We start from the raw sequence: 20,730 nt of genomic DNA, 5'->3' as shown, positions 1-20,730 counted from the left end.
GGATGTTGTAGCCGCCGGCCGCGATCCTGCCGCCTCCCGCGATGGTCCTGGGCAGGCGGCGCTGGACGAAGTAGACCAGCGCGCCCACTTCCTCCGGGCTGAAGATCTCCCATCGCGTCACCTGCTCCCCCCTCAATCGCCCACATGCTGTCCTGGCACGGGGTCCAGGACTCCTCCTCCCCGCCGCCGCTGCGGCCCTCAAGTGCCTGGGCAGCTTCACGGCGCCTGGCTTTACCATGGTCTGGGCAGGTAAGGTAGGAAGTAGAAAATTAAGAAAGAATAGGATAGGGAAGAAGAAAAGAGTTTAACAAAGTAGTTTAAAAGTAAACAAAAATAGCAGAAAAGACAAAAATATACAGCTAGGAAAAGAGAGGGATAGATAAGAAGCAAAATTGTTCGAAAAAAAACTGAAAACAAGCAAAGGATGGCAAAGATAGCAAGAGGATAAACACCATGCCCAGACATAGGAAATGAATGAAAAACAAGATGGCCGCCCGTTCACGAGCGCAAAAGTAAGTTCGCAGGCGATTTTCCTCGCGATCTCGTGCGAACTTGTACTCGCAATGCGCTTACTTCACAAGATTATACATAGCGGGCGGAAACGGAAATACGTCACGCAAACAAAATGGCCGCGCCCGTACTCGTCCTTGGGGTAAATTTGCGTGTTGCGCTGCAAGCGGCTCGTGAATACTGCAAAAAACACGCCGCAAAAAAATTATAAAGCTCATTCGCACGAATTGGCGACTTCCGCGGTCGGTTTCGCACGACGCCGAGCCTCACGAATAGCGCGAAATTACCGAAAAACGATTTTTGCAAAAGCAAAACAAATGAGCAGGTGCAAAAGGTCAATCTCATGATTTGTAACGATTCCCTGTTGTGCTTCCTGAGGGGGCCCTCCAGAATTCGGTTGCCTACTTGCAACTATTGTGTGACCCTGCTCTGACCTTAACTGTATGCCACAAAGGTCCTGATTTACAGCTAAGGGAGCAGACAAGCAGGTGCCAGGCTGGAACTTCAAATTCAGTGACACATTAATTAGCCCCTAATTCATTATTGTCAGTTGGGGCAGGGCAGGTGTTGTTAATAAACTAACCCCAAATTAATTAATGTCAGTTGAAGCAGGGCAGGTGTGCTTGCTTTTCCCCCCCATCTTCTACAGTGATGATGAACCAGAGGGTGGCATTGATGTAACAGAGGGTGGCATGGGTCAAAGAGAGGGTGGCAGTGGTGAAACAGAGGGTGCTGGGAGGCTGTGATGATGAACCAGACGTAGAAACAACATAGTCTCGACCGTTGCGAGCCGACAAGTAAGTTCGCAATTGCGAACTAGTACCAAATCCTCGCGAACTAGCAGAAACCCTTGCGAACACAAAAAAAAAAATCCGCAAATTTGCGGGAATTCGCGGATTTTGCGGATTGCGAGTTCGCAAATTCACAAAATTCGCGAAGGCCAGATTCGCAAAATTCGCCCATGCTTAGTTTTTCCTCAACCTCTCAAACGAAATTGGTGGTCATGTAAAGCGTTTGATACCTGATTTCTCGGGTCTAGTTCGCGATATGTAAAACTCTTCGAAAAGAAAAAAAAATGGTACACTAAGCCGACAACAATAGGTAAGAGAAAGATATTCATGGGCAATGTCAAAGCTGTTGCAAAGAATCCGAAACAATAGATCTTGCATGCAGATGCGTTGTCAAGTAGTAAGAGTTCTACAAAGAAACCAAAAACGTTTGTTGCGCAGTGACAGGCCACAGCTCTGTCCTTGAGAAATGTGGCATCTTTTAAAAAAACAAGCATTGAAAATGCAATAGGTCTTGCCTTTGATTAAGTTAAAGCCTTTTGCTTTGCTAATAGTATTGTATAGCAAAGCAAAAGGCTTTAATTTAATGAAAGGCGAGACCTATTGCATTTTTAATGCTTGTTATATAATGCAGGTGCTTGCGTCACTGCCCATTTTCTTGCATATGTGTATTTTTTATGAATTGGAAAGTGATTTGAGAAGGCAGGCATAATCATTTCTTCGCCATGTGGGCACTCCCTAACAAACTCTGGTGGCCAGTCTTTCTCTGCTAGAAGGATATCATAGCCTTTAGATAGATTCTCCCAAAAGAGACCTTTTATTTTCCTAGTTTTGTCCCCCTCCTTACGCAATGTTATTTCATATAGTTTATGGGGCACGCTAACTCTGGTGTCTGCAGTTTCCACCTGAATGTATTCATTCGTGTCCACTGTCTCCAGAAGATTCATCAGGATCGTGCGAGCTATGGTCACTTCTGCTGCGCTGTCTAGCATTGTTTGGGCCCACTCTTCGTTCTTGAGTTGTGTCCTCAGGATGCTCGTCATGTTTTACTTTAATACTGGCTACCTTCTTTTTGGGAAATAGTAATTTTTTACTTTGATGAGCAGGTTCTTTGTCTTTTGACTTGACGCGCTCTTCTTTATGTTCTGACCGTCCTCTTCTTTCCGATTTCTGTGAGGAAGTCTGAAAAGATCGAGAGGGACGTGTATCAATATCTTGATATCTGTCAGGTTTTCTCAAATTGTCCCTATTTCTAAGTTATATCTTTCTTCAGAGGGCTCCCGTTGTGGAGACTTGCCCCCCCCCCCCCTTTCTGGAGATCTATCTCTTCGTTGGGGAGACCTTCCTCTGGTCTGAAAATGTTTTTCTCTGGGAGTGGTCTGTTTATTACCCTCCCACTTCTTTTTTGGAGTAATTAAATTATTTTTAATGAAAGTCTTTTCAGGATTTTCAGTTAGTTTTGGTTTTAGTGGTTTCCCACCCAAACTATCTCTACCTAATTCTTCATAGGATTTTTCAATTATTCTGGCAAGTTCTAAAGGTTGGTCTGCTATATCTGTTTCTTTTAATTTTTGGCGGATCGCCTCGGATGCTGCTTATCCTTTTATGTTGGCTAGTAGTATTGGCGAGACTTGCTTAAAGTCTTTTAGTAATTTCATACCTAGATTTAAAGCAGGCTCTGGACCGTATTCATTTTGAATCTGTCTTAGTAAATCTGGTATACCCGCCATAGACGGAACACCATGTGTTTTTGTGTAGATTGAAGCAAAGCCTGTTCCCCAAGTGTCGCATTCCTCCACATGTGGTGCAATCCCCATTGGTAGGCAGATTGTTAGAATTCTGTGTTTTTCGTGAGGGGTAGTATCAGGAAATACTGCCTCTGAGTAATTTTTTGAGCTAACCAGAACGGAATTTGTTCCCGTTTTGTGGGTAATTTGCCAATGACTGATTGACTAGTCTGTGGGGTAATTTTATTTGTGTTCCCCTGGTGAGGGGTGTACTGTGGAATTTGTATTGCTGGTTGGACTGTTAAAGTCAGCATGACATATTGTACCAATTGTCTATGTATTTTAATTAGTTGTTTTAGCTGAACTAAAAGTTCTCCACTTGACATTTTTTAAATGTCAGGATGTGGTGTATAGCTGGCTAGAACCGGCCATGTGGCTCCTGGTCTACCTAGTGGACCGAGCCTGGTAATGTGATTTTGATGTTTTAGGGCGCCATTAAATCAGAGCTCATGCTCCTGGTAAGTTAGTGGAATTTCAATTTCCTCGAAAGGGGAGTATTCCTCTGGAGATTCCTCTATTTTGTAGTAGTGGAACTCGCGTGTCACAGCATTTGCTGCTGGAAAAGTTATCCATGAATAGAATACCTCTGTCTGCCGATATTCATGTGCCTCGACAACAAATATGACTTCACCAGCTCTTGATGATACTCCATTTTCTATAAGTTTTATAGTTAGGGTTTTCCTTACATTTACCGGGATGATTATTGCATCCGGTTGATTTTCTTGGAGACTTGTGTCTCCCGTCAAAAGTTGAGTTGCTTATCTAGCTCTCTCCCTTTCTTCGGCACTTTCCGACATTTTACTGACTGAAAGTTTGCAGATCAAGTTTGAGGGAAACAAAGATTAGGTGCACAATATTTTGGAACACTGTATCCTTCAACGTTGACTAAACCAAAAACTAATACATAGGAATCTCTTCCTACTAATTTTTGGCGGATTTTAACATTTTAGCCACTCCAGACATCTATTGGAGTTTTTATGGGAAAAGGGGTCTGTGTGAAAAGCACGACTGAGTTACTCTAGTATTTAGCGTTAAATTATCGCCTTACCAAACGTTGGGCGCCATGTAGTGTAGTTCCTATATTCCCAGTAGGCTCTGCGCATTGGAATAACATAAATGATAGTGGAGACGTAGGACTGAGGTCGACTAGGTCTCTATTGATTATGTTAGACTTAATTGTGTGTGTGCCAGCTAGCTCAGAGGTCGCTAGAAACTTTCTCGAGTAAATAAGAAGGTGTTAACTTTCCTGAATAGACAAGAAGGGATTAGCTTCTGACAACCATATAACATGACAACTTTGTTCCCCCTGAAATAAGGAATATCTCCAGAGTCGCGGAAACAATAGATAGCTATTTCACTTAGTCAATCGTGCATGCTTCGTTTCACCAGAAATGCAGAGAAATAGAGTGACGGGCGTTTTCAATAAAAGGGTTATTTATTGAGCAGTCTTCTTTCTCATGCAAGAGAAATGAATTGCCACAATTGCAATACTTGTCATAAAGTAAAGTGCGTACAGTAAAATGAGTATTCTGAAATAATACTGTAAAAGCATTTATATGGTTTCTAAGCCATAAGATACTTAAAACGGATAAAATACATACAACGATAAAATAATGACTAAACGTACTCAACTGGTGTTTCTAAGATACGCCTACCCCGGTGTACCTAACCTAAGCCTAGTACAGGGAAGGAGTAGATGAGTTACAGTTTTTGCCAAGAATCTGAATCAAGAATTCTCTAAGGGTCTAATCAGCTCCATACCTTGGGTATAGAATGAAGGAGGTCTTGTATCTCTCTCTCAGGACCTGATCTCCCAGCAACCCGCGAGGGTGTCAGGGAAACACTGGAGCTGGATTTCTCGGCAGGAAAAAAGACAGTGTCTCTCTCAGTGCATCAATAGGGAGGGTCGGCTTCCTTCGGCACTCGCAACAGCAGGGCGTCGGGCAAGTAGATAGCCGATCTGCTCCAAACCACCGTGTGTTGCTTAAAGCAGATGTTGGTATATTTATACCTGGAAGGTGCCGAGTTTGACGTAAGGTTGGACATAAGACGTCACTAAGAACTCTCAGTTCTTTCTGGACTCCAGGAGTTCTAGGACAAAGCAATACTGAAGCAGGGGGAATTCCTGGGCTGCTGGAGGCTTGGTTTGTTTAAGAACGCGTTGTGCTTTCTAGGAGTCTATGGGAGTAGCCTTGCCGTATTTGGTCTGCATTGGCTATGACTTAATATGGATATGATTCTTATGCCTTTATAAGGATATGATTTGATATAACCACATAAGGGCATAAATCGGGAATGTTTTAATTAGGGTCCTAGATACATTAACAACACCCACTCCACGTATAATGTCCATCATTACTAAATACTAAGCAATACTAAACATATAACGATGCATGTGTTTTCCAGCCCGCCCCAAAATACATAGTAAGCATTTGAAATGTTATATACACAAAAAATGAGTATAATACTGTACGCTTTTAGTAAGCAGTGGTGTCATTCAGTTAATGCATATTTTGTACATTTAGAATGTTGACTGAATGAATCACGAAATTTACATTTATGAAATGGCTCTTAATACAGAAGAGAAGGTCGAGACCATTTCATCACATATTTATACAAGACTGTACATGTGCTAGAGGCTAAGTCAAAATATTGTCTCTAGATATTTTAATAATAGAAATCTTGTTCTCTAAGAATAGTTCTACTTTAAGCATCATGTGCCAAAAAAAGGTCAATATTTTGGGAACTGGAGAAAAATAATTTCGCTTTCGGGAAGAAGAATAGTTCCAATGTCTTTTAGCAGTTCTGTTTATCAAAACTGAAGGCCGAATTCAGAGTTCAGAGAACGCTGTGTGCTCGCTTTTTCAAAAGTTATTCTCGTTGTTAGGAGAGAACATTAACACAGATAGGCTGGTAAAAAATGTGTCTACAACAGTAGGTGAAAGTTGGACCAGGTCCGAAAAAGTAGAAATAGTGCATATGTGCGAAGCATTGCCATTATCGGTGTCTAGATGAGCAATGGTCACGGAAGGTTGTACCTGTGTGCCGTTTTCATCTCGTACCTCACCGCCACCTAATCGCAATGGTGAAGTCTCAACGAATGCCGTCATCAGAATGGGTAGCCGCTGGGGACAACACGTTGCATGAGCCGTTACCGAACCAAGCAAAGTATTGACATTCATAGGTTCTGCTGATGGGAGTGTGAGACAGACGTCTAACACGCATTCTTCTCCGCAAAGCAGGCATCGTAGAACAGGTAAGATGCAATCTTGCCAGATTGGTCTGAATGAAAGAAACCAGGTAGTATTCAGATCACTTAGCCGAGCCAAGCCGAGGACTTTAGTAATCCGCTCTCGGTATCGCATTGCTAGGATTGTGTCTTCCATTGTAGCCTGAGGTTTGTCTGTGACTTGACTTGCCATATCGGAGCAGAAGGAACAAAAATAGGATTCCTGCTACGAGTCCCAAGATGAGAGGCAGGCCACCGAACACAGAATGTACGAAATTCGGGAAGATGCCCAGGACCGCTTCAAAGGGTGCTAACAGTCCCGAAAGTTTTTTCTTAAATACATGTGCGATGACACTGGCATCTGCATGTTTAAGATTTGACTTAACATTTCTACGAAATGCATGGGGCAATTTGTTGATAATAATGCATGTATCTCTGATGCTGGCCTTGCAACTTGCAGATCATACATTTCTCTAGACGAGGTTAAAGGCACAGTTGTTTGTAAAAGAATAGACTTCATTCTGCTTAAAGTATCAATTTGAATAGAAGAGATATTCAAAGATGGCCATATTGCTGCCTCCATGCCTGGTTTGCTGTTTGATACAATACTTGCATACAGCAAGTGACCCTCGAAATAACGCTCACGAGATAGGCCGTTCCTGGCACCATGCCACAGCAGTTGTGGTCACTTATTAGAACGTAGCTGCCGTTGGAAAGCTGTCTGAAAAAAGGCTCTATCTGTGTAGCAGGGGTGCCGTGCAGGTGACATGAAAGATTATTTAATGAGCCTTCGCAGGCTCCATGCAAGTTAATTCCTTGACACAGAAGTGTACCGCTTAGTGAATTTTTACAGTTGTTACCACTAAGAAATACCTCTTTCTTGCCCCCACTCCAACATCTATGTGTATAAGGCAAATTCCAGGTTGACTTGATGTACCCTTTACCCACCCTTTCATAGAGGCCTGCTGGTATATACTTTTGGCAGTATTGAAACTGAAAAGTCGTTATCGGAATTGTAATGGTGCCATGTATTATCCATTCAATGACAAGTTTTTCGGAGACTGTCAATGGCAATCTTTCTACTTTTTCAATGCTCAGCACCGTATAGTCTGCCCCTCTTTGTGCCAAAGATATTTGTTTATCAGTAAGGTTAAAGATAGAAAATAATGACGTTGTGTTGAATAGACGCCATGGCACGTAGCCTGAACGCAGATTTTTTAACGTCCAGCCTAACTGTACAATAGAGCGTAATTGGGACTGGCCATGTTGTAACATTAGCATATACTGCTCTATTATATCAATAGCAGATGATACAATGCTGTCCAGTGAATACATTCTGGAGGACAGAGTCGTGAACCCATTGTCCACTACAGACAGTGATTTTTCCAAATTAATACGATCAATTTCTCATATTTTTTCAGCAGTTTCAATTTGTGTTACTTTCCAAGTTTTGTTGTAAGCTGCGTATATACCGGCGTATATGAAACGTTTTTGACGCTGTTTGCGAGGTCCCAGTAAGAAATCTTGCAAGTCAGCACCTTCTTTAAGTAAAGTCAAGTGTTGCTTAATTTCGGGTAGTGTGGATTTCTGTAGACATTCAAGGCATAGTTTTCCTACACTGTATGTTATTATCCCTGGATGTTGTCTCTGGGAATATCTTGGGTCTGGCCTGTTCTTTTTGAACCCCTGTATTTTGTTCAGGAATCTATCTTGGCAGTTATTAGTGTCTGTGGGCCAGATCAACCATTTTCTCCAATCAGGATTAGTTCTGTTTTGTTTTAAAATATAGGACAAGTCTAACCCCTCATCTGTAGTGTTATTTCTATCAGGCATAGGCTTTGGTATAGACGGGTTGTTTAAATCTTTTATCTTGGCTAGGCCAAGACAGGTTGTTTGTTGAATGGTGTCATTCAGGAACATTATTTGTTCTGGGATCATGAAGACTCTGAATAATGGTTCTAGACCTTGTACCTGCCCTTCTTTTGTACCCCAGACAGTTTTTGTCTCAATGTTGTTTTTCCAAAATTCAAAACCAAAGGTAGACATTTTTTCATAAAATGTTTCAGAATATATCAGTTTAGTGTTTGTCGACATGTTTTTCATTCCTGTCTTATTCATCATTTTAAAATAAAACGTTTCTGGATCAGTGATATTAAACCCTGAGAAGTATGGGAATTTCTCATAAAATGTTTTCGAACTGCCTTTTGGCGGAGTTGGACAATTTTCCCATTGATTATAACTGAAAACATTTCTAGGATTAGCAGATTTATGCAAATAATGATGCCCAAAATGATTAAAGCAATACATTTCTTCACAATTTGATGAACCTTGTAAATAATCATATTCTGTAAATTTTGCTGAAATTTCTAAATCTGACATCATATTATTAATATTTTCAAAGTCCCAATCATCAGAGAAAGTACTAGGTGATACAAAGTCACTTAAAGAAATCTTGAACTGATGTGGATATTTCAAGAGTTCAACCGGGCCATAGATTTCGTAATCAGTATTGTCCCATGCTACACCAGCAGGTAAAGAAATGGCTGTGATGTTCACTGATGATAAATCTCTTTTTTTAGGTCTCGGCCTCGAGACCTATTGTCGCCCACTTGCCTCTCAAGGGAGACAGAGCGGTGCACGAGCCTACCACACACACACATATCCCCTCCCCCCAGGCAGACTCGGAGGTCGGCGTGTCTTCTCCGGCGATCCGATGTGCACGCTCACGGCGACGTGCGCTCCCACCGCGCTGTTTCACGTTCGGCGATCCTCAGCTTGTTGTTTTTGGTATCCCGCTAGGTGCATTTGCCTTGCGCGCTCACAACTCCCACTTCTCACCCTCCTCCACCTTACGCGCGGCCAATGCTTGTTAAGAATGCAGGAACTCGCAATATGTCTTTCCATCTCTTTCTTCCGGGGAAACCCCAAAGTCTGCGTGCGTAGCTTGAACCCTCAGCAACTCTTACCCCCTCACACAGCTTGTTCATGCACCTTCACTCCCGAGACAGAAGATACCATCTCCCGAGGGGGGTGGGTAGGAGTGTTGCTCTCTTTCTAGTTTTCCTTCTGCCTGTTTTTTTTTTTTTTTACATCGGCTTTAACCAAGGGGATTAGCACTTGTTACCGAAGGACGTTTCACCCTCCACTCCCTTCGGCGAATGGTTCATCCTGTTACTCAGTAACACTCCCCCCCGCTGCGGGGTGGTGCGCTCCGAGCATCCCGGCGCCGGCTATAATTGACCCGGGAAGAGCGCGCGCGCGGCAGCTGCAGTGTAGGGGGCGAAGCTTGTGCAGTCTTATAGGGTTGAGGAGACCACGAGGGTAGGTACACGGGTTACCGAAGAGGGGCAACCTCGTCGGTGTGTGTGTGTCAAGGGGGCGAGAGAGAGGCATGGGTGCTGTTATATAGTTGAGGTTGGTCACTTGTAGGTGCTGTATATAGTGAAGGAGTATTTCACTTGGTAGAAGCGGGCATAGTAAGGGGGTAAGATAGGGATCCGTTTGAGAGTGCGTGGTGGGTGGACTGTGTTTGTGTAGAGCACAGGTATGAGCTGTACGTTTTAGAGCGAGGTAGAGAAAAGAATGTACTGTATACTTGAGAAGTTTATGAAGGGGTTGTAGAAATCACGAAGGGGCAGATAAAGTGTTAAATGTGTGAGGAAAGTACTGTCTGGATCGATTGCATGGGTTGCAGAAGGGACACATTGTGCGAATGCGGCACAATAGCGGGATTGCAGTTATCGGTCTGCATCTTGGAAATGCAATGTGGGTGGGTTTGAGTCAGTGTGACAGTGAGATTAGTGCGAGTGTATCATGGGTGGTTCTAAAGGTTTAGCTGGGTTGTAAAGGCACCGAACGAACGGGCGTAGGGCTTTGGTTATTGATTTAGAGGGAGTTTCTTAGTGAGGGGTTGGTGTAGGTTGGAATTTAAGCGTGTGAGACGCTTCTATGAGTAAAAAAAGTTTGTCTCCATTGCTATGGGTTTTTGATAAGGGAAATGCTTTCTAGACTTTTCAAACCGGGGACATTATGAAGTGTAAATGAGTGTGCTGCAATTTGCATAAAAGGCGTATGAAGGGTTAATAGTAGAAGTGATTGGTGTAGGGTTGAAGTAGTAATTGAGTTGTGCCGTGGCAGTTAACCATGCAGTGTTCAGGCTTTGGTCAACAGGCGCAGTTTTTCTTTGTTTTATTTTTTTACATAACTTGATAAACCGCTATATACTACTTGTTACCTGCTCAGCAAATGGATCTCACTGGCCTACCTCGATGAAATGCACTGTGGCTTGTTTCACTTGCTGAGTGTAGCCCACTTCCTCAGATAACGTGTTGGACTGTGCGGCCCATAAACCACAAACTGAGCTCCAGGATGTTACTTCTTGTCTGTTGTACGTGAAGCTGGCACTCAAATCGTAGATGGCATGTCATGAGCTTGCGAACAAAAGTATACTCTGGCCCAACTGTGGCTCTGAAGGGGCATGGAACATTCAAATGAATTTTGAATGAGATCTGGTGAGCCCTCCTGCAGGCGCCATTCATGGAGGCCTGCACTTGTCTCCTTCTTTGTCGCGTTTGCTTTGGTTCCGACAGTCTAACAGCATTCGCTTTGTTGTGCTTATAATTTCATGAAATGGTGCATGCCTTTAATATGACGCAGAATATACATTTTTTTTTAAATACATGAAACAAACTGTATATCCTCCTAACTTTAATCATCGATATCTTCACGTCTGCTGCTCCTCGGAGTTAAACATTAACGCACGGAATATAATGGTACGGCGAGCATAAAAAGGCGCATAAAAAGGGCAACCGTAAACAAAGGAAGTGATGTATTGCGGCTATACTGTTGAATGTGTCACCGCTTCATCACACTGTGTGATCCTGAGAAGATCAGTGGATCTCAGATCTTGTGCAAATAACTGAATCTCACTAAGCCTTGGTTTATAAAATATGGAACATTTGGGACAGATTTAGGTACAAACCTCATCTGACAAAATATGAATACACCGCCTTAGCAGTGGGATGGTGTTAAGTGTATAATTGCACAAAGTTCACAGTTCTTGGAAGGCAGGCTTTTTTTTCTTAATATTACTGTCGTGAGAAGTCACATCAGCAATTTACGTTTCACGACCAGCAATACCCTCGGTGGAATCCCCTCCACGGAACATTCAGCAGCATTCACATGTGGAAAAGCGTGCTCGCCAGCCGCTGACCACCCTGGCGCTGCAGCAGTGCCATGGCCGGACCTCACACGTGCACACCTAGCTGCCAATCACCGCTGGCAATTTAGTTTATTGGCACGCAGAATACTACGACACTGTGACTTGTTTATGGAGTCAGAGTGGAGCAGACTTGCCCGCACACCCTCCCCTTCCAACTCGTGGGCAGGCCACGTCTTCGAAACCATCCAAAAAGTAAATGGAGTCGATCGAAACCAGCATCTAAAGACATGACTTTTGCATTTCAAGAAAGATTAAACAATTTAAAAAAAAGGGTGGGATTACACCAGTTAATTCAGTGGCCTTTCCATTATGTATCACCCAGGTGGGTCACTCAGTGGAAACCACTCAAGGCATGGCACAAGCTATTCATTTTATTATGTTTCTTGCGCCCAAACATTTTCCAGGCCTCAGATGACCCAACAGAGTCCTACTCTGGCACTGACATGTTTAGCTATGGCTGAAAGAAATATTTACTCACAAAAGCACTATGTATTGAACATCTTGGCCCTAATCTGGTCCTGGATTCTAGAACACAGTGACTAGCAGCCTCACCCCTGATGTTAGCAGCCAGATGGAACTGGAGCAGAAAAACAAATCTCGCTCAAACTATGTCCTGCTGGGCTTGTTTGCCATAAACCAAGAACTTCGTTTTTCAGTTTTAAGAAAAAAAAATCTCCCCACTTTCTCCTCTCGTTCCTTAAAGGCTATTTTTAACTGGTAATGAGTTTTAGCAGTACCTCCAATCCCGCAAGCTCCCTCAGGGACAAAATGTCCCACGCGTAAACATTTTTTAATCCACACCATGGTTTTAATGAAAGCATTTGCCATCTGCCAAATTTCAGGGCAGACATTTTTTTAAACAACCCTGTCAAAATATATAAAATGTACACATATACAAGTAGGAACACTGAGCAGGTGTGAGAAAATGTATTATATAATGAAAGTCAATTAATTTATTTGTGGAAGAGGTGTGGCGCAGCGGCCAGGGCGTCTGACTCCGGAGCACGGGGGTTCACGGTTTGATCCCCGGCAATGAGGGTAGGTCAGCCCAGCACCATGTGACAATGCGCAATAGCTTGCTTAATCTTCCCCACGGCCCCCAGCGCCTTGATGCCTTTGTGCAATTTTTCGTGCTTTACAAATACTGGATTTACATTTACATTACCCATTTTAAGCCAGATTGCATTTTAATAAATCGGTGGTTCGACAAGCACAAAGTATGACTTGACACCAAGCTGTGATACTCAGAAAATATCCTGTAATTCATCACAGACCATCCATTATTCCACATATAACAGGCACCACCCAAACTGTGTGTGTGTGTGTGTCGAGGCTCTGTGAAGTAATTTGTATTAGTCGTGTTTGTGTGAGACTTTTTCTTAGGGGTGGGAGGGTGGAGGCTTAAATCGGGCAGGATAAGTCGGCCAGGTCGGTATAACGCGAGGCACTGCAAGGTTTGTGTGAAAGTGTTTATAGGTGTGAATACTGTCCGAGGAGACCCCAATCACCAGACCCAGACTGCACGCTGCGCCCTTTAAAACTGTGACCAGACTTGCTGGCAGCAAACGAGGCGTTCTTTTCCAAAGTGCGCTTTTGTGTCCAGGCGGTGGGGTGGGTTTCTGCCTCCAGGGAATTTTCTTGGGTTGATTAATGGTTTTTGTCTCTGGGAGCAGCAGGGTTATTCTTTTTCAGCACTGAACTGAAACTGGGAACAAAGTCTTAGATGCTGTCGGGCGGCACATTCCCCCAGTTCACGCAGACTTTAGATTTGTTCACTCCCTTCTCGGTTGCAGTGTTGGCCATAACGCCAGCTTAGTGGTTCCTTATTAATTCCATAAGGATTTTAGTGAATATCTCGTCTCATTAACTCACTCTGAAGAGACTGCTGTTTAAATGGGGGAGAGCGATGTCCAGCCAGCCTGGTACCTCCAGGCAGCATCACCAGATTTGGAGGTTGAGCGTGCCATATATTTTTTAATACTGTGGTTATGGTACAGAGGCCAAATCAGAACCCCTCTGGTCTTGTAATCCACGGAGTGCTCGTTTCCAGAAGCATTCTGCTGCCTTTGTATGTAGGCCTCATTGTTTGCTTACTAGTGTTAAAATATTGATAAAGAATTGGAATTCCAAAATTAACTCTAAGCAAAAGTCTTGCTGCACAGAGGGTTAGTCCAATGTTTTGTGTTTTTTATTTTCTCTCTCCCTTCCACAGACTTGCGTTTATTTAACTACAAATATCTTCTAACTACAATTACTGCGCCTCCGGGTGCTGGTTGGCTACAGTAAGTAAATTCAGGTATTGCGAGAGAGAAAAGTGCAGGCCTTGAAGCGAAGTTCATGACCTCTGTTTTCAATCTACTTCGTTGGTGTGAAATTAGGATGTCTGGAAGATGGCCGTTCCTGCTCCAGAACAGCCTTGGCACCTGTTGGCATCTGGGTGTGTGTGTTTGGGGCTCTGTGTGTGTGGGGGGCTCTGTGTGTGTTGGGGGCTCTGTGTGTGTGGGGGGGGCTCTGTATGTGTGGGGGGGGGCTCTGTGTGGGTGGGGGGGCTCTGTGTGGGTGGCTCTGTATGTGTGTGTGTGGGTGGCGTGTGTGTGTGGCTCTCTGTGGGTGTAAATACAATAGGTCCTGCATTTGCGAGCGATTACGCTATTGGCATTGTAAATGACAATGCCATTTATTTAACGATTAAGCTATTGGCAATGTAAATGACAATGCCATTTATTTATGATAAAAAAAAAGTCATGAGCAATGCCAATAGCTCTACCTTTAATGATGCCGAGACCATTGCATTGTAAATGCTTGTCAGTGTGAGAGGATCTGTGAGGTTTTAGAACCAAGTTGATGTTCTGACTTGCTGTGTCCATTGTACTGTATTTTCCATCAATCATTCTTCCCAAGCTTAAAACTAAGATGAGCCAGAGCAGGAGGAAAAGTACTCCTAACACAATCCACAGTTCAATCCAGGGTGAAATCAGATATGTTTCTCCAAGTTGATGAAAGAGTTCTGTAATTTTGTCTTTGAAAGTTTTGTTTGCTGGCTTGTCTCCATGTTCACTTGGATCATCCGAAAAGTCATCGAAATTGATAAAGTAGCCAGATGCAGTTCTGTCAATTGTTGGAATTGCTTCCGGATTTTCATTAATCTTTTTGTCTGCTTCTTCCTTTGTCTTATTAGAATAGTCTGAGGCTACATCATTGTATACAGGTGTTTCTTGACGAACTGTTGCAATTTGAGTTTCAAGAGGCACAAGTGCCATGGCTTTGTTGCATATTCCTTTTTTATTCACTGCAGGTTTATCAAACGTGATTAGTCTTTCAGTTTGAACCTCTTGAATTGTAGCAAGGTTTGGTCTTCTGCTATTTCTTGGGAGTCCACTGGGCCTACTACTTATTATTGGCCTCATGGTTGTGGTTTTACCAGGTCGATTGATACAACTCAGTTCTCCTTTTTACCAGCAAGGGGCGGTAGTACTAATGATCTTGTTCCGCTGATAGCTAAGACAGGTACTGCTTTTCTGTAAGAAGGCCCAAATTCCTTCTTCACCGCAAACTTTTTTCTGACCAGATCCCCAATCTTTGGAATCCAGACAGGTCTTGCTGGGACAGGTGATTTTTCTTCAGTGGCCGTTGGCTTTAGCTTTGTGTTACTTAGACTTCTTCTTGTTTCATTCAAGTCCTGTAAAACAGACAAACGATCTTTGATATCAAAAGCTTTTTGTTCCACCACTGAAGTCTGAAAATCGAGGTCTTCGATTATCATTCTTGTACCAAACAAAAGTTCATACGGAGGGATTCCACCCAGAGAATTTCTTGGCAGATTGTTAAGACTACGTTGGACACTTATTAGATGTTTAACCCACCCATCATCCGAACCTAATACCCTCGCTGTTATAGATTGCTTTATGTCACGTTTTTTTCTCTCCACTACCGCATTTCCCTCAGGATGGAATGGACTTGAGTACCGCAATGCAATGCCCAAGCTGGCCATGGCCTCCTTGTAAGCTCGAGAGCTAAACGCAGGACCCTGGTCAGAATGTAGCATGCCAATTACGTATGTGCCGATAAAGACTCGCAAATCTTTTATAACAGATCTGGTGTTAGCCGAGTGCTGGGGCCACATCCAAATGAATCTCGTCTTAATATATATGGGATCGCATTTGTCCAGTCGGACACCTGCGTGTAGATAGTCCAATGCTGTCTAATAGAGGTGTCTGGGCTGGTCTTATTGTGCTCGAGTCAGATATCTGGTCTGGTTCATAACTGCGATCTCTGTTGCAGTCCTGACAATCCATTGCAAAGTTATGAACTTGCACGCCCATTCCCGGCCACCAGTATTAGAGATTTCAGGATCTCTTGGTGCCACAGACCCATTCCCATGTGTGCTTCCTGAATCAAGTAAGCCCTCCGGTTCGTGTTTGGAATTACTCTATCCCCCACTCCAGGGATTTGAGCAAACAGAAAGGGGTTCGCATGAATTATGTATGTATTTCCGAGTGGATAGTTTAGAGGTAACGCCGCATAATTGCCTTCCATTGAGGCTCTTACTGCTAGTAGCGTTTCTCCATCTATTTGTTTTTTAAAACGCTTTTTTGTAGCTACGGAAGCCGGTTGACCAGGTGCCGCTGTGGCTCTGTCAGCCAATGAATTCCCTGCAATGTGAACGCCATCACGTTGAAGACTCTGCGTATGTATCACGTGAGTCTTTCGTAGTTCTTTCTATAAAAGAACTACCTGTTCCCATAGTTTTTTATTTTTTATTGTGCCACCTGTCTCATCTTTGTAACCGTTTTTAATCCAGGTCTGCATGGAATTATTGTAAGATTCGACGCAGTAATGCGAATCGCACACTATTAGTGCATTTTAAAGCGCCATCTTCAAAGTTCGTAGTTCAGCTCGCTGAGCTGAACAATTTCTGATTGATTCAGTTTTAGTGACCATTGGTCTGAATTTACCTAAGCGCCAGCGACCTTTAACAATCGCACACTCTGCATTGTAAACTTTTTTATCCACAACGTAGTGTTGTGCAAATCTGTCTGTGTAGATTACACAGGTGTACCTTTCCAGAGGTAGAATTTCGATCGACAGAGGACATTCTTGTTCGTATTCTAAATGTTCTAGCTTTTTCATTTTGGGATCAAATGCGTGTATCACGTCAGTTGCAGCAAGAGAATTAACCCATTGTATCCATTTTGGATCTAATGCCATAGCATTTGAACTGCTTGGTCTTGTTACTGCTTCAAGGGCTGATACTGCTGTTAAAACAGATATCCTCTTCCCATGAGCTAGGGCTTTTTCTTTTGCTGCAGCCGTTTGAACCACAGTTAAAAAAAAATTCAGTAGAACTGAATTTCATTTCAGCTTGTGTGTACAAGTGTGATTTATAAGCTATTGGTACCGTTTCTCCCTCATTAGAGGTTAGGTATGTAAATCCGCATCTTCCTGGGATGACTCGGATTACAAGGTTGCGTTCGTTTGCGCGTGTTTGCAGTTTTGTTTTAGTTAACATGTCTGTTTGTAATCTTAAAATTTCTGTGTTTTTGAGTCCAATTAATTGGTTTGAAATCAGGTTTTATTAATTCGTAGAGTGGTTTAACCCTCTCTGCATAATTTAGAATGTAAGTTCTTCTGAAATTCAGAAAACCTAGAATTGATTGTAAGTTTTTCAACGTTTTTGGAGCTTCAAGTACTGCACACTTCTCTAAGAAGTTGTCTGCAAGGCTTTTGCCTTCACTTGATAACTCATATCCTAAAAATAGGACAGTCTGTTGGGCAATTTGTGACTTTTTAAAGTTAAATTTGTACCCTTCAGATGCGAACCCAAGTATTATGGTGTACACCCTTTTCAAGTTTGTCTCCAGGTCATTGTCTGTAAGATAGATGTCATTGACATAAGATAATGCCTCATCATCATATATTTGTAGTAACTCTGTTGCTCTGGCTGAAAATAGTCCTGGGCTATTCTTAAATCCCTGTGGGGGACGACAAAATTGGTTTTGAGCCCCCGTGCTTGAGAAAGTGGTTAAATACCTGCTTTCGGGTGCAATGTTTTGACAGAAAAAATCATTTGAAATATCTAATGTCGTTTTATATTTATTGCACACGATAATATTCATTAGTGCTGCACTGAGTGAGTTTTGTACTGCAAATGTTTTGCAACAAGAGTTTAGGTGTCTGTAGTCCAAAACTAGACGATATGAATCGTCTGGCTTGGAGACAGGAAACAAAGGATTGTTCATTTGGGAGGTGCATGTTTCAATCACCCCCTGATATTCAAGTCGATCTAAGATCTCTCTGACTTGTTTTTTAGCTTCTTTCTTAACAGGATACTGCCTCTATGCAGTAGGTTAATTTTTTAATTGGATTTTATGGTGAGGAGAATCCTAATCCCGTCCTACATGATTTTTCTATAATGCAGGTGCTTGGGCCACTGCCTATTGTATTGCATATGTGTATTTTTTATGAATTGGAATGTGATTTGAGAAGGCAGGCATAATCATTTCTTCGCCATGTGGGCACTCCCTAACAAACTCTGGTGGCCAGTCTTTCTCTGCTAGAAGGATATCATAGCCTTTAGATAGATTCTCCCAAAAGAGACCTTTTTTTCCCTAGTTTTGTCCCCCTCTATACGCAATGTTATTTCATATAGTTTATGGGGCACGCTAACTCTGGTGTCAGCAGTTTCCAGCTGAATGTATTCATTTGTGTTCACTGTCTCCAGAAGATTCATCAGGATCTTGCTAGCTATGGTCACTTCTGCTGCGCTGTCTAGCATTGTTTGGGCCCACTCTCCGTTCTTGAGTTGTGTCCTCAGGATCCTCGTCATGTTTTACTTTAATACTGGCTACCTTCTTTTTGGGAAATAGTAATTTTTTACTTTGATGAGCAGGTTCTTTGTCTTTGGACTTGACGCGCTCTTCTTTATGTTCTGACCGTCCTCTTCTTTCCGATTTCTGTGAGGAAGTCTGAAAAGATCGAGAGGGACGTGTATCAATATCTTGATATCTGTCAGGTTTTCTCAAATTGTCCCTATTTCTAAGGTTATATCTTTCTTCAGAGGGCTCCCGTTGTGGAGACTTGCCCCCCCTTTCTGAAGATCTATCTCTTCGTTGGGGAGACCTTCCTCTGGTCTGAAAATGTTTTTCTCTGGGAGTGGTCTGTTTATTACCCTCCCACTTCTTTTTTGGAGTAATTAAATTATTTTTAATGAAAGTCTTTTCAGGATTTTCAGTTAGTTGTGGTTTTAGTGGTTTCCCACCCAAACTATCTCTACCTAATTCTTCATAGGATTTTTCAATTATTCTGGCAAGTTCTAAAGGTTGGTCTGCTATATCTGTTTCTTTTAATTTTTGGCGGATCGCCACTGATGCTGCTTCTCCTTTTATGTTGGCTAGTAGTATAGCCGAGACTTGCTTAAAGTCTTTCAGTAATTTCATACCTAGATTTAAAGCAGGCTCTGGACCGTATTCATTTTGAATCTGTCTTAGTACTTCTGGTATAACCGCCATCGACGGAACACCATGTGTTTTTGTGTAGATTGAAGCAAAGACTGTTCCCCAAGTGTCATAGTCCTCTACATGTGGTGCAATCCCCATTGGTAGGCAGATTGTTAGAATTCTGTGTTTTTCGTGAGGGGTAGTATCAGGAAATACTGCCTCTGAGTAATTTTTTGAGCTAACCAGAACGGAATTTGTTCCCGTTTTATGGGTAATTTGCCAATGACTGATTGAATAGTCTGTGGTGTAATTTTATTTGTGTTCCCCTGGTGAGGGGTGTACTGTGGAGTTTTTATTGCTGGTTGGACTGTTAAAGTATGCATGACATATTGTACCAATTGTCTATGTATTTTAATTAGTTGTTTTAGCTGAACTAAAAATTCTCCGCTTGAGATTTTTTCAATGTCAGGATGTGGTGTATAGCTGGCTAGAACCGGCCATGTGGCTCTTGGTCTACCTAGTAAACCGAGCCTGGTAATGTGATTTTGATGTTTTAGGGTGCCATTAAACCAGAGCTCATGCTCCTGGTAAGTTAGTGGAATTTCGATTTCCTCGAAAGGGGAGTATTCCTCTGGAGATTCCTCTATTTTGTAGTAGTGGAACTGGCGTGTCACTGCATTTGCTGCCGGAAAAGTTATCCTTGAATAGAATACCTCTGTCTGCCGATATTCATGTGCCTCGACAACAAATATGACTGTACCACCTCTTGATGATACTCCATTTTCTATAAGTTTTATAGTTGGGGTTTTCCTCACATTTACCGGGATGATTATTACATCCGGTTGATTTTCTTGGAGACTTGTGTCTCCTGCCAAAATTTGAGTTGCTAATCTAGCTCTCTCCCTTTCTTCGCCACTTTCCGACATTTTACTGACTGAAAGTTTTCAGATCAAGTTTCAGGGAAACAAAGATTATATGCACAATATTTTGGAACACTGTATCCTTCAACGTTGACTAAACCAAAAACTAATACATAGGAATCTCTTCCTACTAAGTTTTGGCGGATATTAACCTTTTACCCACTCCAGACGTCTATTGGAGTTTTTATGGGAAAAGGGGTCTGTGTGAAAAGCACGACTGAGTTACTCTAGTATCTAGCATTAAACTATTGCCTTACCAAATGTTGGGCGCCATGTAGTGTAGTTCTTATATTCCCAATAGGCTCTGCGCATTGGAATAACATAAACGATACAGTAGACGTAGGACTGAGGTCGACTAGGTCTCTTTTGAATATGTTAGACTTAATTGGTGTGTGCCAGCTAGCTCAGAGGTCACTAGAAACTTTCTCGAGTAAATAAGAAGGTGTTAACTTTCCTGAATAGACAAGAAGGGATTAGCTTCTGACAACCATATAACATGACAACTTTGTTCCCCCTGAAATAAGGAATATCTCCAGAGTCGCGGAAACAATAGATAGCTATTTCACTCAGTCAATCGTGCATGCTTCGTTTCACCAGAAGTGCAGAGAAATAGAGAGACTGGCGTTTTCAATAAAAGGGTTATTTATTGCGCAGTCTTCTTTCTAATGCAAGAGAAATGAATTGCCACAATTGCAAAACTGGTCATAAAGTAAAGTGCGTACAGTAAAATGAGTATTCTGAAATAATACTGTAAAAGCATTTATATGGTTTCTAAGCCATAAGATACTTTAAATGGATAAAATACATACAACGATAAAATAATGACTAAACATACTCAA

The sequence above is a fragment of the Lissotriton vulgaris genome, chromosome 5 (assembly GCF_964263255.1).
Source record: "Lissotriton vulgaris chromosome 5, aLisVul1.2, whole genome shotgun sequence".
In the NCBI taxonomy this organism is placed as follows: domain Eukaryota; kingdom Metazoa; phylum Chordata; class Amphibia; order Caudata; family Salamandridae; genus Lissotriton; species Lissotriton vulgaris.
The sequence above is the reverse complement of the archived record's forward strand: the minus strand, read 5'-3'. Positions refer to the sequence as shown.